Genomic DNA, 13351 nt, shown 5'->3' on the forward strand with positions numbered 1-13351 from the left:
AATCATTCTGTGAACTATTTGTATCCCTCCCACCACCTCCCCTCCCCATTAAGGGTACTTAACCCCTTATTAAGTAAAATCTGGATTAAGTCCAACCCTGAGTTAATTAGTTAAAGATTCTCAAAGTGCTCTAAATAGGAGGACACTCTCAAGGTCTCACTTAAGAACTTCACAATTGATTGTAATTTATGGGAGACACTGACTCAGGATCACCCAGTTTATGATGCCCTCATCAGAGAAAGAGCTAACCTTGGTGAGTGCAGCAGAATTAATGAAGGTCAAAGGAAATTAAGACATTTAAATTTAGAATAAACAACCATGATTTGCATCAAGGCTTTTCATCTCAAACATAATTGTGTCACCTGGGACCTCTTCAATGGAGAGATAAGACTTGTAGAGGGGCGGCCTCTAGGAGTGATATATACACATATTCTTGGTGACTTTTTCCATCAAAGATATGTATGGATTATTGCTCATTTTATTGAACCATTGGCTCACCACTGAACCCTGACTTGTGATAAACCATGTATCTGAAGGTGGTTGTAAAAGGTTTTTCTGATAGAGAATATGCAGATTTATATGAAGAAATATTGTAAATTTACCCAGGAAATTGTGAGACTGGGTCTGCTTTAACCAGTCATTCCTGAGATAAGCTTTTGCCATAAAAAAGTCTAAGTTTCCATAAATAAAGTTGGTAGATATTCACTTCCCAACCTTTTGTGTTTTGGTATGTTTTTCTACCTGATCTGACTCTCAGAAGTTCATGTCCAGACCCACATCAGAACTATGATGGGCTATAAAAACTCAATGATACTCATATCCTCTAAGTCCAATCTCTTCAATTATGTTTGATCCTTTAATTATTCTAAGAGAAGTGTAATTGTCAAGAGATAAAAGTGTTATATCTTTCCTTTTAAGGTTGTATACAATTTGATGATCTCGACTAACATTTGTTTTGTTTTGTTTTGCTTTTTCCCTTTTTCCCTTTTCATTTACCTTTTTTTGCATCTCTTGTGCCATGTATTTGGAGATTAAATTCTCCATTTAATTCTGGTCTTTTTGCCAGAAAATTTTGGAATTCCTCTATTTTGTTGAAAATCTATCTTTCTCCCTGACAGTATTTCTGAATTTTTCAGGGTAGTACAATCTTGGTTGTAATCCTAGGTCCTTTGCCCTCTGATAAATGGTAATACAGGTCCTCCATTCCTTCAATGTTGAGACTGATGGGTCCTGAGTGAGTGTGATTGTGTTTCCTTTGTATTTAAAGTGTTTCCTTTTTTGCTGCTTGAAGTATTTTCTCTATTATTTTAGAGTTCTGGAATTTGGCTATAACAGTCTTTGGAACTTTTATTCTGGGATCTCTTTTTGGAGGGGTTCTGTGTATTCTGTCAATGGCTATATAGTTCTCTTGCTTTAGCAGATTTGGACATTTTCTCTGATAATTTTCTGCATGATGTTTTCCAGGTTCTTCTTTTGATCTAGGCTTTCTAGTAGTCCACTGACTTGTAAATTATTTTTTCCAGATATATTTACAGGTTGTTTGTTTTCCTTTAAGGTACTTTGCATTTTCAACAATTTTTCACCCTTTTATTTTGTTTGATGGAATCTTGTGGACTCATAGCTTCATTTGTTTCTATTCTTTAATTGTAAGTTTTAGGATTTTATTTTCTTCTATGAACTTTTGTGCTTCCTTTTCCATTTGGTTATTTTTACTTTTAAAAGAGCTGATTTTTTTCCCTGCATGATTCATTTATTTTTTCAATTTTTGTTCTTCCCCTTTGTTTTGTTTTTTGAATTATTTTTAAGCTCTTCTGTGAACTTTTGGATTTGAATTCATTGGACTCTTTTGAGACCCTCTGGTGAGTAATTTTTCACTGATTTTATTCTTGTGGCATAACATTGTTATTATTTTTATCTGCAAAGTAGTTTTCTGTAGTGAGCACTCTTTTAGCATTTTTACTCATCTTTGTTGTTTTTGCTCTGCTCCTGTTATAGGGAGAATAGGTCCAAGCTTTTCATGCTGGGGCTGGGGAGTTGATCCCTGACTTGTTATTGGCCAAAATGTTTCCTCTGACACATTGCCTTTGCAGAAGTTTATTTCCTCCTTTATGTCCAGGTTCTGTCTATGCAGTGGTTTGTTCCCAACCCATTCCTCTTTTTTTCCCCAGTGTTCCCAGGGCTCGACTTTGGAAGTTCCTGGGTACCTCCCTGATGGCTTGCTATCTAGCTGCCAGATCTATGCTGTAGCCAGGTTATTGGGACCTGAACTGTACTGTAGCTAAGTCTCCTACTAATTTTACTGCTCTCCTGCCTTGCTAGGCTTTACTTTCTTTTCTTCCCCCAAAAAAGATAGACTACACTGTGAAGATTCTCTATGATGTCAACTATTGAAAACTTATTTAGATCATCTTTTTCTTTGTGGGATCTGTTGCTTTAATGTTAGTGCAGAGGGAAAAGCTTTGGTAGGGAAGAGCTCAGGGAACATTTTAGCTTCATCTCAGCTCTGCCCCAGAGGTCTCCAAGGACCACCTCTCTTTTATTAAATTTATTTATTTTAATCCATATGCATATGCATATTTACAAGTTACAAAATTTCCCTCCACCCTTCCTTTCCACCCCCCTCCCATCAACAGGGAACAGTCAGGTTAGCATTTTATATACATACTTTCATAGACATGTTTACAAATTAGTAATTTTCAGAATGAGGAATTAGGATTAAAGGAAACAGTGGTATTTCTGGATCAAAGGTATGTGCAGTTTTATTGCTCTTTGGACACAGTTCACAATTGCTCTCCAGAATGTTTGGATCAGTTCACAACTCTACCAAGACTACATTGCTTTAAATCATTATTGATTAGAGAAATGCAAATTACTCTGAGGTAAAACCTCATTCCTTTCAGATTGAATTTTGTGACACAAATGGAAAATGATCAATATTGGGGAGAATGTGGGAAAATTGGCTTGTTAATGTAGTCTTGATAGAGTTGTAAACTGATCCAAACCTTCTGGAGAGCATTTTGGAACTATGCCCAAAGAGCAATAAAACTGCACATACTTTTGCATTAGTGGGCAAATTTTCCCACATTCTTCCCAATATTGATCATTTCCCATTTGTGTCACAAAATTCAATCTGAAAGTAATGAGACAGCATCTCAGATTAATTTGCATTTCTTTAATCAATAATGATGTAGAGCAATTTTTCAAATAGCTATAAAGGGCTTTAATTTCTTGAGCTAAAAACAACCCATCATATACAGACAACTTTTATTCAAGTGTCTATTTAATTTAGAAATGAATACTGGAGTGGTTAGGTGACACAGTAGACAGAACAATGGCCCTCAGGAGAACTGATTTCAAATCAGTCTTCAGACACTTAATCTTACTTAGCCATGTCATCTTGGAAAAGTCATCTAACTCCATTGCCTTGCAACCCCCCCCCCCAAAAAAAAAGAACGTTTAAAAATAAAGAAAATGACTCCTTTAACTGAAACAATAATTTTGAAAAACTGTTTGCCATATTTCTGATAACCTTGATTCCACTAGTTTTATTGTACAAAATCTTTTGAATTTAATAAATCAAAATTATTCATTTTTAATTTATAGGATTCTCTACCTCTTTTTTGGTCATAAACTCTTCCCATCTCCAAAGATCTGACAGATAAATTCCTTGTTTTCCTAATTGACTTATGGTATCACTTTTTTTTAGGTTTTTGCAAGGCAAATGGGGTTAACTGGCTTGCCCAAGGCTACACAGCTAGGTAATTATGAAGTGTCTGAGGCCGAATTTGAACTCAGGTATTCCTGACTCTAGGGCCAGTGCTCTATCTACTGTGCCACCTAGCCTCCCCTGGTATTTTTTATGGATAAATCATAACCCATCTCAATGTTATGTTGGGATAGGCTGTGAGATATTGATCTATTCCTAGACTATGCCAGTCTATTTTCCAGTTTTCCCAGCAGTTTTTGACAAATCATGGGGTCTTATCAGAGAAGTTGTAGACTTTACGTATATCAATCAGGAGATTACAATAGTCTTTTTCTACTGTATTTTTTTGTACTTAATCTATTCCACTTATTTGCTACTAAGTTTCTTTGCCAATAACAGACAATTTTTGATGACTGCCACTTTATAATACAGTTTATATCTGGTACAGTAGTCTACCTTTCATTGCATTTATTCCCATTAAATTCTTTTATATACTTGAAATTTTTTTCCTCTAGATGAATATTGTTACTATTTTTCTAGCCTTATAAAATAACTTTTTGATAGTTTGATAGATATGATATTGAATAAGGAATTTTATTTAAGTAGGATTTTCATTATTATTATTTTAGCTCAGCTACCCAAGTGGAATTGATATTTGTTCCAATTATTTGTGTGAAAAATGTTTTGTGATTATGTTCATATGTTTTCTGAGCTTTTCATGGCAGGTAGACTCTCAAATATTTTATGTTGTCTACAATTACTTTAAATGATTTCACTTTCTATTTCTTGCCATTGGTCTACCTTGGTGTTATATTGAAATATTGATTATTATTATATGTCCAATTTTATTAAAGATATTAATTGCTTCAAGTACCATTTTGGATGATTCCTTAGGATTCTCTAAGTATAACACCATACCATCTACAAAGAGGAAGGATTCTGTTACTTCATTCCCTATTCTAATTCCATCAATTTCATTTTCTTCTCTTATAGAGAAGAAAAATTTTAGGATACAGTTTTTCATAAAATATTGAATAATAATAGTGATGATGGGCATTCTTGTTTCACCCTTTATCTTTCTGTAAATATTCCAAGCTTATCCCATTACATATAATGCTTGCTCTTAGTTTTGTTTTTATTTTTGAAGATTTGGTTTATTTTGAGTTTTACAATTTTTTTGCTTATCTGAATTCCCTACCCCCACCTCCCACAGAAGGCAATTTGCCAGTCTTTACATTGTTTCTATGGTATACATTGATCAAAACTGAATGTGATGAGAGAGAAATCATATCCTTAAGGAAGAAACGTAAAATATAAGAGATAGCAAGATCAGACAATAAGATAACAGTTTTTTTTCTAAATTAAAGTTAATAGCCCTTGGTCTTTGTCCAAACTCCACAGTTCTTTTTCTGGATACAGATGGTATTCTCCCTTGCAGACAGCCCCAAATTGTCCCTGATTGTTGCACTGAAGGAATGGGGGAGGCCATCAAGTTTGATCATCACCCCCATGTTGCTGTTAGTGTGTAGAGTATTTTTCTGATTCTGCTCATCTCACTCAGCATCAGTTCATGCAAATCTCTCCAGGCTTCCCTGAATTCCCATCCCTCCTGGTTTCTAATAGAACAATAGTGTTCCATGACATACATATACTACGGTTTGCTAAGCCATTCCCCAATTGATGGACATTTACTTGATTTCCAATTATTTCTCACCACAAACAGGGATGCTATGAATATTTTTTACACGTGCTATTTTTATCCTTTTTCATAATCTCTTCGGGGTATAGATCCAATATTGGTATTTATGGATCAAAGGCTATGTACCTTTTTTTTTTGCCCTTTGGGCATAGTTCCAAAATGCCCTCCAGAAAGGTTGGATGAGTTCACAGCTCCACCAACAATGTAATAGTGTCCCAGATTTTCCCCAACCCTTCCAACAATGATCGTTATCCTTTCTGGTCACATTGGCTAGTCTTGTTCATAGTTTTATAAAAATACTGCTTATCATTAAAAAACTGAATTTATCCCCACATTCTCTACTATTTTTTAATAAGAATGGTTCCTATATTTTGTCAAAAATCATTTTCAGTACACATAGGATAAATCATATGATTTGTTAAGTTTGTTATTTATATGGTCAATTACAAGGATTGTTGTCTAATTTTGAACTACCCTTTTATTTCTCATATAAATCTTACCTGTTATAGTATATTATTCTAGTGAAAATTTGTTGTAATGTTTGTAATGTTTTACTTAAAAAAATTTTGTATCATTATTCGTTAGGGAAAGAGGTCTATAATTTCCTATCTTTGTTTTGCCTCTTCTTTGTTTAGGTGTCATAATGGATATTTTGAGGGTCTACTTCTTCAACTATTTTTTTCAAATAGTTTATTTATCATTGGAATTTAATGATTCTTAATGTGTTTGGTAGCTATCACCTATAAATTCATATGACTGGAAGTTTCCTTAGAATGTTCATTAATGGTTTGTTATTTTTCTTTCTGAGTTTGAGTTGCATTTAATTATTTTATTACTTATGGTAATATGGCAATTTATATTTTTGTAAAGATTCATCTAATTCACTTATTTTGTCAGAGTTATTATAGTACTGTTGATCAAAATAACTAAAAATTATTATTTTGGTTTCCTCCTCATATGTGATGAATTCACCCTTTATATTTTTTGATATTTGTAATTTAGTTTTCTTCCTTTCTTTTAATCAAATAAACAGAAGGTTCATCTATTTTATTGAATTTTCACAATTTAATACTTATCATTTCAATAGTTTTCTTATTTTTACTTTTAATTGGGATTTTCTGAATTGTTTTTCTAGCATTTTCATTTGTGAATTCATTTATCTCCCCTTGTCCATTTTATTCATGTAACCATTTAGAGAGGTAAAATTTTTCTCAATGACTAATTGCTGCATTCCACCACTTTTTATGCTGTGTCATCATTGCCATTGTCTTCAATGAAATAACTGATTACTTCTGTGATTTGTTGCTTTGTTCAGTCATTCCTTAAAATTAGTTTCCAGACTTCCGGCCAAGATGGAGGAGAGAAGACAGGCACAGTTCTAAAGTCTCCTGATCTTTTCTCCATCTATCACATGAAACAAACCTCTTAAAAGAAAGCCGAACCAGGAAACCCAGAAAGAAAAGCCAGGAGAGGAAGATCTACCTCAGGATCTGTCTCCCACAGCAGCCTTGGCTGAGTACCAGCGGGTGAGTCTGGGCTCCAAGGGAGATGCAGCCTGGGATCAGCCAGATTAACAGCTGAATTGGAACTGGGAGTCTGAGGGCCTGAGAGGTGGAACTGCTGGATCAGTGGTGGGGCTGGACTAAAGGGGCTTGGGTCTGTGGGGAAGCAGAGGCACTGGTGTTGGTGCTGTCCCCCTGGAGCTCAGGGACCAGGCTGGGGGAAGAATTCTGGTGCAGGAGAACAGCAGACACCATCCCTAGGCTTCTCAGGTCTGAGAAACTCTGAGGGCATGCCTCCATTGCACAGAGGCCTCTCCTTAAACAAAGGCAAATTACTTCTGCCTCAGGCCCAGGTGTGTGAGCAAAAGAACCAGCCCAGCTGAGGAATCACCTCAGGCCGGGTAAAGCCCACCATTCATTGAAGGCAAAAGAATTCAATAGTTCCAAATCCTGCCTTCTGGCAAAGGGAGAAGGCCTCCCAACAAAGGTCACAAACACCCCAGAGATGGCAACCAGCACCTCCTACTGGTCAGCCAGAGAAACTTCACTCAGTAAAGCCTTCAGCGATCTCAAGTCCAGGTGAACCAGCCCCCCCCCCCCCCCCCAACTCAAGGTCTTAGCATAATGAAGAAGGGTCAGCGGAAAGGTGGATCCATAGAAAAATTTCTGGAAGGGAAAGACCCCAGTTCAGAGAGACCTGGAACCTCTGAGGAGAATACAATCTGGTCTCCAGCACAGAAAGACTTCCTTGAAGAAATAAGGAAGGATCTTAAAAATATGGGAGAGACAATTAATACCTTAGAAAGTACAATTGGACAAACACAAAAGGAGAATAAATCTCTCAGATCATCAATTGGAAAATTACAAAATGAGAATAATTCTCTTAGATCCTCAAATGAGCAAATGCAAAAAGAAATTAATTTTCTCAAAACCTCAATTGGTCAATTGGAAAGCTCTCTCAAATGTAGAATTGACCAATTGGAAAAGGAGTTGCAAAAGGTTAATGAAGAAAACTCCTCCCCCCAAAAAATAATGGACTCTACAGAAACTAATGACTCCATGAGACAGCAAGAGTCAAACAAAATCAAAAAATAGAAAAAATAGAAGCAAATGTAAAATACCTCATCAACAAGACCACTGACCACGAGAATAGATTGAGGAGGGGCAACCTGAAAATTACAGGACTTCCTGAAAACATTGAAGAGAAAAAAAGCCTGGATTTAATATTACAGGATCTAGTGATGGAAAACTTCCTTGATATCATGGAATCAGAGGGCAAAGTAGTTATTGAAAGAGTACATCGATCCCCACCAGAAAAAAAAGATCCTAAAATGAAAACACCAAGGAATGTTGTGGCCAAACTCCAGAACTATCAGATAAAAGAGAAAATCCTGCAAGAAGCCAGAAAGAAGAAATTTAAATATCAAGGAGCCACAGTAAGGATCACACAGGACCTGGATGCATCAACTTTAAGGGATCGAAGGGCCTGGAACGAGATATTTCGAAGAGCACGGGAGCTTAGAATGCAACCAAGAATCTATTTTCCTGCAAAGCTGAGCCTTCTCTTCCAGGGAAAAAGATGGACATTTAACAAAATGGAAGAATTCCAAAAATTTCTGATGAAAACTCCAGAGCTAAACAGAAAATCTGGACATCAAACAGGAGGTTCAAGAGACACATGAAAAGGTTAAAAAGAAGGGAGGGTGGTAAAAGGAAAAAAATGCAATCCAGTAAGTTGAAATTGGCTATATCCCAGCATGGGGTGGGGGAAGAAAGAGACTCTCATAAATCCTGAGAAATGGAACTCTAACAGAGAGAATATACCTAGCCAGAAATGATGGACATCCATGACCTATCCATGAGACTGCTATCTAATGGGATGTAACTGGCTTTAACACCACTTGGGAGAAAGACTCTAATAACTCTCAGGAATTTTGCCTCTATTCAATAGAATATACTGAACTAGAAGGGACACACAGAATTTTCTATGACCTAGATAGAATGATCTAAAAAAATACACTACCTCCCTAAAAAGGAGGACAGGAAAGAGATGGAGAGGAGGTAGGGGATTGAATGGGGCAAATCTCATTACACTAAGAGGTACAAAAAGCCTATGGTAATAGAGGGGAAGAAGGGCGCAGATGAGAAACACCTGAATCTTCTTCTCATCAGACATGGCTAAAAGTCAACCTACACATACTCAGTTAACTTATAAAACATCTAATCTTTCAAGTATTAAAAGGGGAAAAGGGGAGGGGGGATGAAGAAAGGGAAGGGGAGTGGGGGGAAATACAATTACATTACAATTGCAAGCTAGGTGTTTCTAGTTTTTAATCCATTCTGCCCTATGTTTCCATTTATGGGAGAATTCAATCCAATCATATTTTTATTATATATTTTATTTGTTTTGCATTTATATGCAATAGTAATTTCTACCTTTCATTTTTAGAAAGGTTTTGAATTTTACACTTTAAGCCCACCCTCCTTTCCCTCCCTGCCCCCCATAAAAGGTAATCTAATAATCTTTACATTATTTCCATGTTACGCATTGATCAAAATTGAATGTTTTGAGAGGAAAAACATATAACCTTGAGGAAAAGATAAAATAGTACTGATAGGAAAATTATGTAGTGCATAAGCCAACTTTTTAAAAAAGCATTGAAGGTAATAATGTTGGTCTTTGTTTAAATGCCACAGTTCTGTCTCTGGATACAGATGATATTCTCCATCACAAACACACTAAAATTGTCCCTTATTGTTGCACTGATGGAATGAGCAAGTTCATTAAGATTGACCATTGCCCCCATGTTCTGCTGGTTCTGTTCATCTTGCTCAGCATCAGTTCATGCAAGTCTTTCCAGGCTTCTCTGAAAACCCATTCCACTTGGTTTCTAACAGAACAATAGTGTTCTATCACATACATATAACACAGTTTGTTTAGCCATCTGTCAGTTGATGACAATTCCAATTCTTTGCCAACACAAACATAGCTGCCATGAATATATTTGTACAAATGATGTTTTTACCCCTTTTCATGATCTTTTCAGGGTTTATACCCATAAAGCTGGATCAAAGGGTATGCACATTTTTACTTCCCTTTGGGCATATTTCCAAATTACTCTCCAGAAAGGCTGGATCAATTCACAGTTACACCAACAATGCATTAATGTCCCAGATGTCCCACATCCCTTCCAACGTTGACATGTGTGGTAATATTGGCCAGTCTGAGAGGTGTGAGGTGGTACTCAGAGATACTTTAATATGTATTTTTCTAATTAGAAATTATTTAGAACAAATTTTCATATGGCTATCATTCCAATTATATTTACAGTTAAGAATACTAATTCTGTATTTCCTTCCATGCTATCTTTCCCCATTTATATTTTTATCTTTCTTTTCCTCTTAGTCCTCCTTACTGAAGTTTTATTCCATTTTCCCTTTAACTTTTCTTTTAATATTTAAATTTCAATTTATTTTCACTTATACCTTTGCCTTCCCTTTTGTGTCTGTTCCCTCCCACCCACTTCCCTCTAGCATAAGATAGAATTTTTAAACTAAGTGGGAATGTATCTTCTTCCCTCTCTGGCCCAAATCTTTTGAATAGAATTTACTCAGTGTTCATATCTGCCCTGCTTTTCCTCGCATATATCTTTGTGCCTCTTCAACTGGTGTTACTTACATAAAGTGGAACTATCAATCAAGTACTGTCAATCAGGTACCATCAATTAAAGGTTGATTGATTGCTTAATTGCTTGATTTGTTCAAAGAACTAATCACTCAAAACACAATCACAAATTGATTGATTGTTTGAAAAGCAACATTGCCTCCTAGTCATTAAGTACCCTCCTCTCTTCTGTCTCATTAGAAATACACTTCTCAAGAATCCTGAATTGCATCAAATTTAAACATTTTATACCTTATCCCATTTTCATGTACCCACCAAGAACACTTAATCCTCAGAAACCTAAATATCATCCAAAGTCCAATCATTTTATGAATATTTTTACCCCCCCAAGCATATTCTCTCCCATAATTCCCCCTTTAGTTTCTCAACTAGGGTACTTAACCCCTTTATAATGGAAATATGGATTAAATCTATCTCTTCTAAGTAGGTTGTCACCTTCTTCCCCTAAAGTCCTTTCTAATTTAGTTAACTACAGAATCTTTAAGTGATGTAACTACTGAGACACTCTGAACATCTCTCTTAAGAATATTACAATTGATTGCAAGGTGTGAGAGACTGCCTCAGTTCCACCCAGCATAGGATGCCTTCATTAGAGAAAGTAATAAGCTTTATTAGAAAATCAGAATTAAAATAGGTCAGAGGAAATTGGGTCACTTAAGTTTAGAGTAAATACCCATGCTTCTCATCTGGGATTTTGGTCTCAAACATAATGATGTCACTTTGGTTCTCATCAATGGAAAGACAAGAACCAACTGTAATCATGCCATCTAAATCTAATCTCTTCAATAATATTTAACTTTTTAACTAGCTAAGAGAAATACAATTCTCAAGAATAATAAGTGCTATAATTTTCCTTATAGGGTTATATATAATTAGAAGGCCTTGACCAACATTTGGTTTGTGTGTTGCTTTGCTTTTTCCCTTATCCTTTTTGTGAAGAATCTCTTGAGTCTTGTATTTGGAATTGAATACTCTGTTTAGTTCGGGTCTTTTTATCAGGAAATTTTGGAAGCTGTCTATTTCATTGAACATCCATCCTTTCCCCAGATAGAATATGCTGAATTTTGTAGGGTAATAAATTCTTATTTATAATCCAAGGTCCTTTGCCTTTTGACAAATACTATTCCATATATCAATATCTATTTTTTTTAGGTTTTTGCAAGGCAAATAGGGTTAAGTGGCTTGCCCAAAGCCACACAGCTAGGCAATTATTAAGTGTCTGAGACCACATTTGAACCCAGGTACTCCTGACTCCAGGGACGGTGCTTTATCCACTATGCCACCTAACTGCCCCTATCAATATCTTTCAATTTTGAAGCTGATGAGTTCTGTGTTAGCCTTTATGTGTTTCCTTTTTATTTAAATTGTTTCTTTATTGCTGCTTGCAGTATTATCTCCTTTATTATGAGAATTTTGAAAACTGGTTATTGTATCCCATGGGCTTTTTATCTTGGATTCTCTTTCTTAAGGAATTCAGTGACTATTTTTGTCTTCTTGATCTAGCTGATTAGGACAGTCTTCCCTGCTAATTTCCTGCAAGATATTTTCCAGGTTCTTTTTTTGATGTAAGCTTTCTAATATTCCATGAATTAATAAATTATCTGTCCTGGATCTATTTTCCAGGTTGTTTTCTTTTCCTAAAAGGTACTTAATTTTTCTTCAATTTTTTCAGCCTTCTTACTTTGGTGGAATCTTGCAGTATTGTATATTCATTGTTTTCTATTTGTCCAATTCTAACTTTTAGGGTTTTATTTTCTTCAGTTAGCTTTTGTGTTTCATTTTTCAGTTGGTTGATTTTATTTCTTGAAGTCACATTCTTGTTCAAGAGGTTTATTTTTTACTCTAAAAGAAGTTGATTACTTTGGTAAATTTTTCATAATTTTCCTGCATAACTCTCATTTCTTTTTTTCCATTTTACTTCTTCATCTCTTCCTTAGTTTTAAAATTATTTTTAATCTCTTATGAACTTTTGGATTGAGTTTAATTCATAGACTCTACTGAGACTTTCCCTGTGGGTAATCACTGTTACCTTTTACTACTTTGGCATTGTTCTCATCATTATCTGCATAGTAACTTTCTGTAGTGAGTACTCTTTAAACTTTTTTCTGCTCATCTTGAAATATCTGAGCTATAATCCTAGGGAATAGGGAATAGACCAAACTTTTTATGCTGGGACCAGGGTCTGATCCCTGGCTTGTCATTGGTCAGGGTGATGTCTATGTAGTTCATACATTGCCTTTGAAATGGTTTGTTTCCAACCTAATCCTGTTTTTTGCCTGAATGTTCCCAGGATTCAGATTTTGTTTGGGTTGGGAACCTCCATGATGGCATGCTATATGGCCAGGACCTATGCTATTCTGAAGCTTTGGGGACCTGGACTACACTGTGGCTAAAAGGTTCAGGCTAGTTTTCCCATTCTCCCATCTAGTTGTATTTTACTTTTCCTTTGCCCACAAAGAGACAGACCTTTGCTGAAGATACTTCATGATGTCTAGTATTGAAAATTTATTTGGATTTTCCAATTTTTTGTAGAATTTATAGTTTAAATTTCTATGCAGAGTCTTCATTTAGCTTTGTAAGGCAAAATCTCTGGGAATATGCTACTTCACATTACTCCCTTGGCTCTATCCCGGAAGTGCTACATTTTATTTTTGATATTAAAATTGTTGTAATTCAACTGGCATTCCTTATCTAAAACTCCAATAGTGTGCTCAAGATGATTCCAACTACCATAACACAAGTTTCTTAAGAATTTAGGG

The sequence above is a fragment of the Macrotis lagotis genome, chromosome 5, assembly GCF_037893015.1.
Source record: "Macrotis lagotis isolate mMagLag1 chromosome 5, bilby.v1.9.chrom.fasta, whole genome shotgun sequence".
Lineage (NCBI taxonomy): Eukaryota > Metazoa > Chordata > Mammalia > Peramelemorphia > Peramelidae > Macrotis > Macrotis lagotis.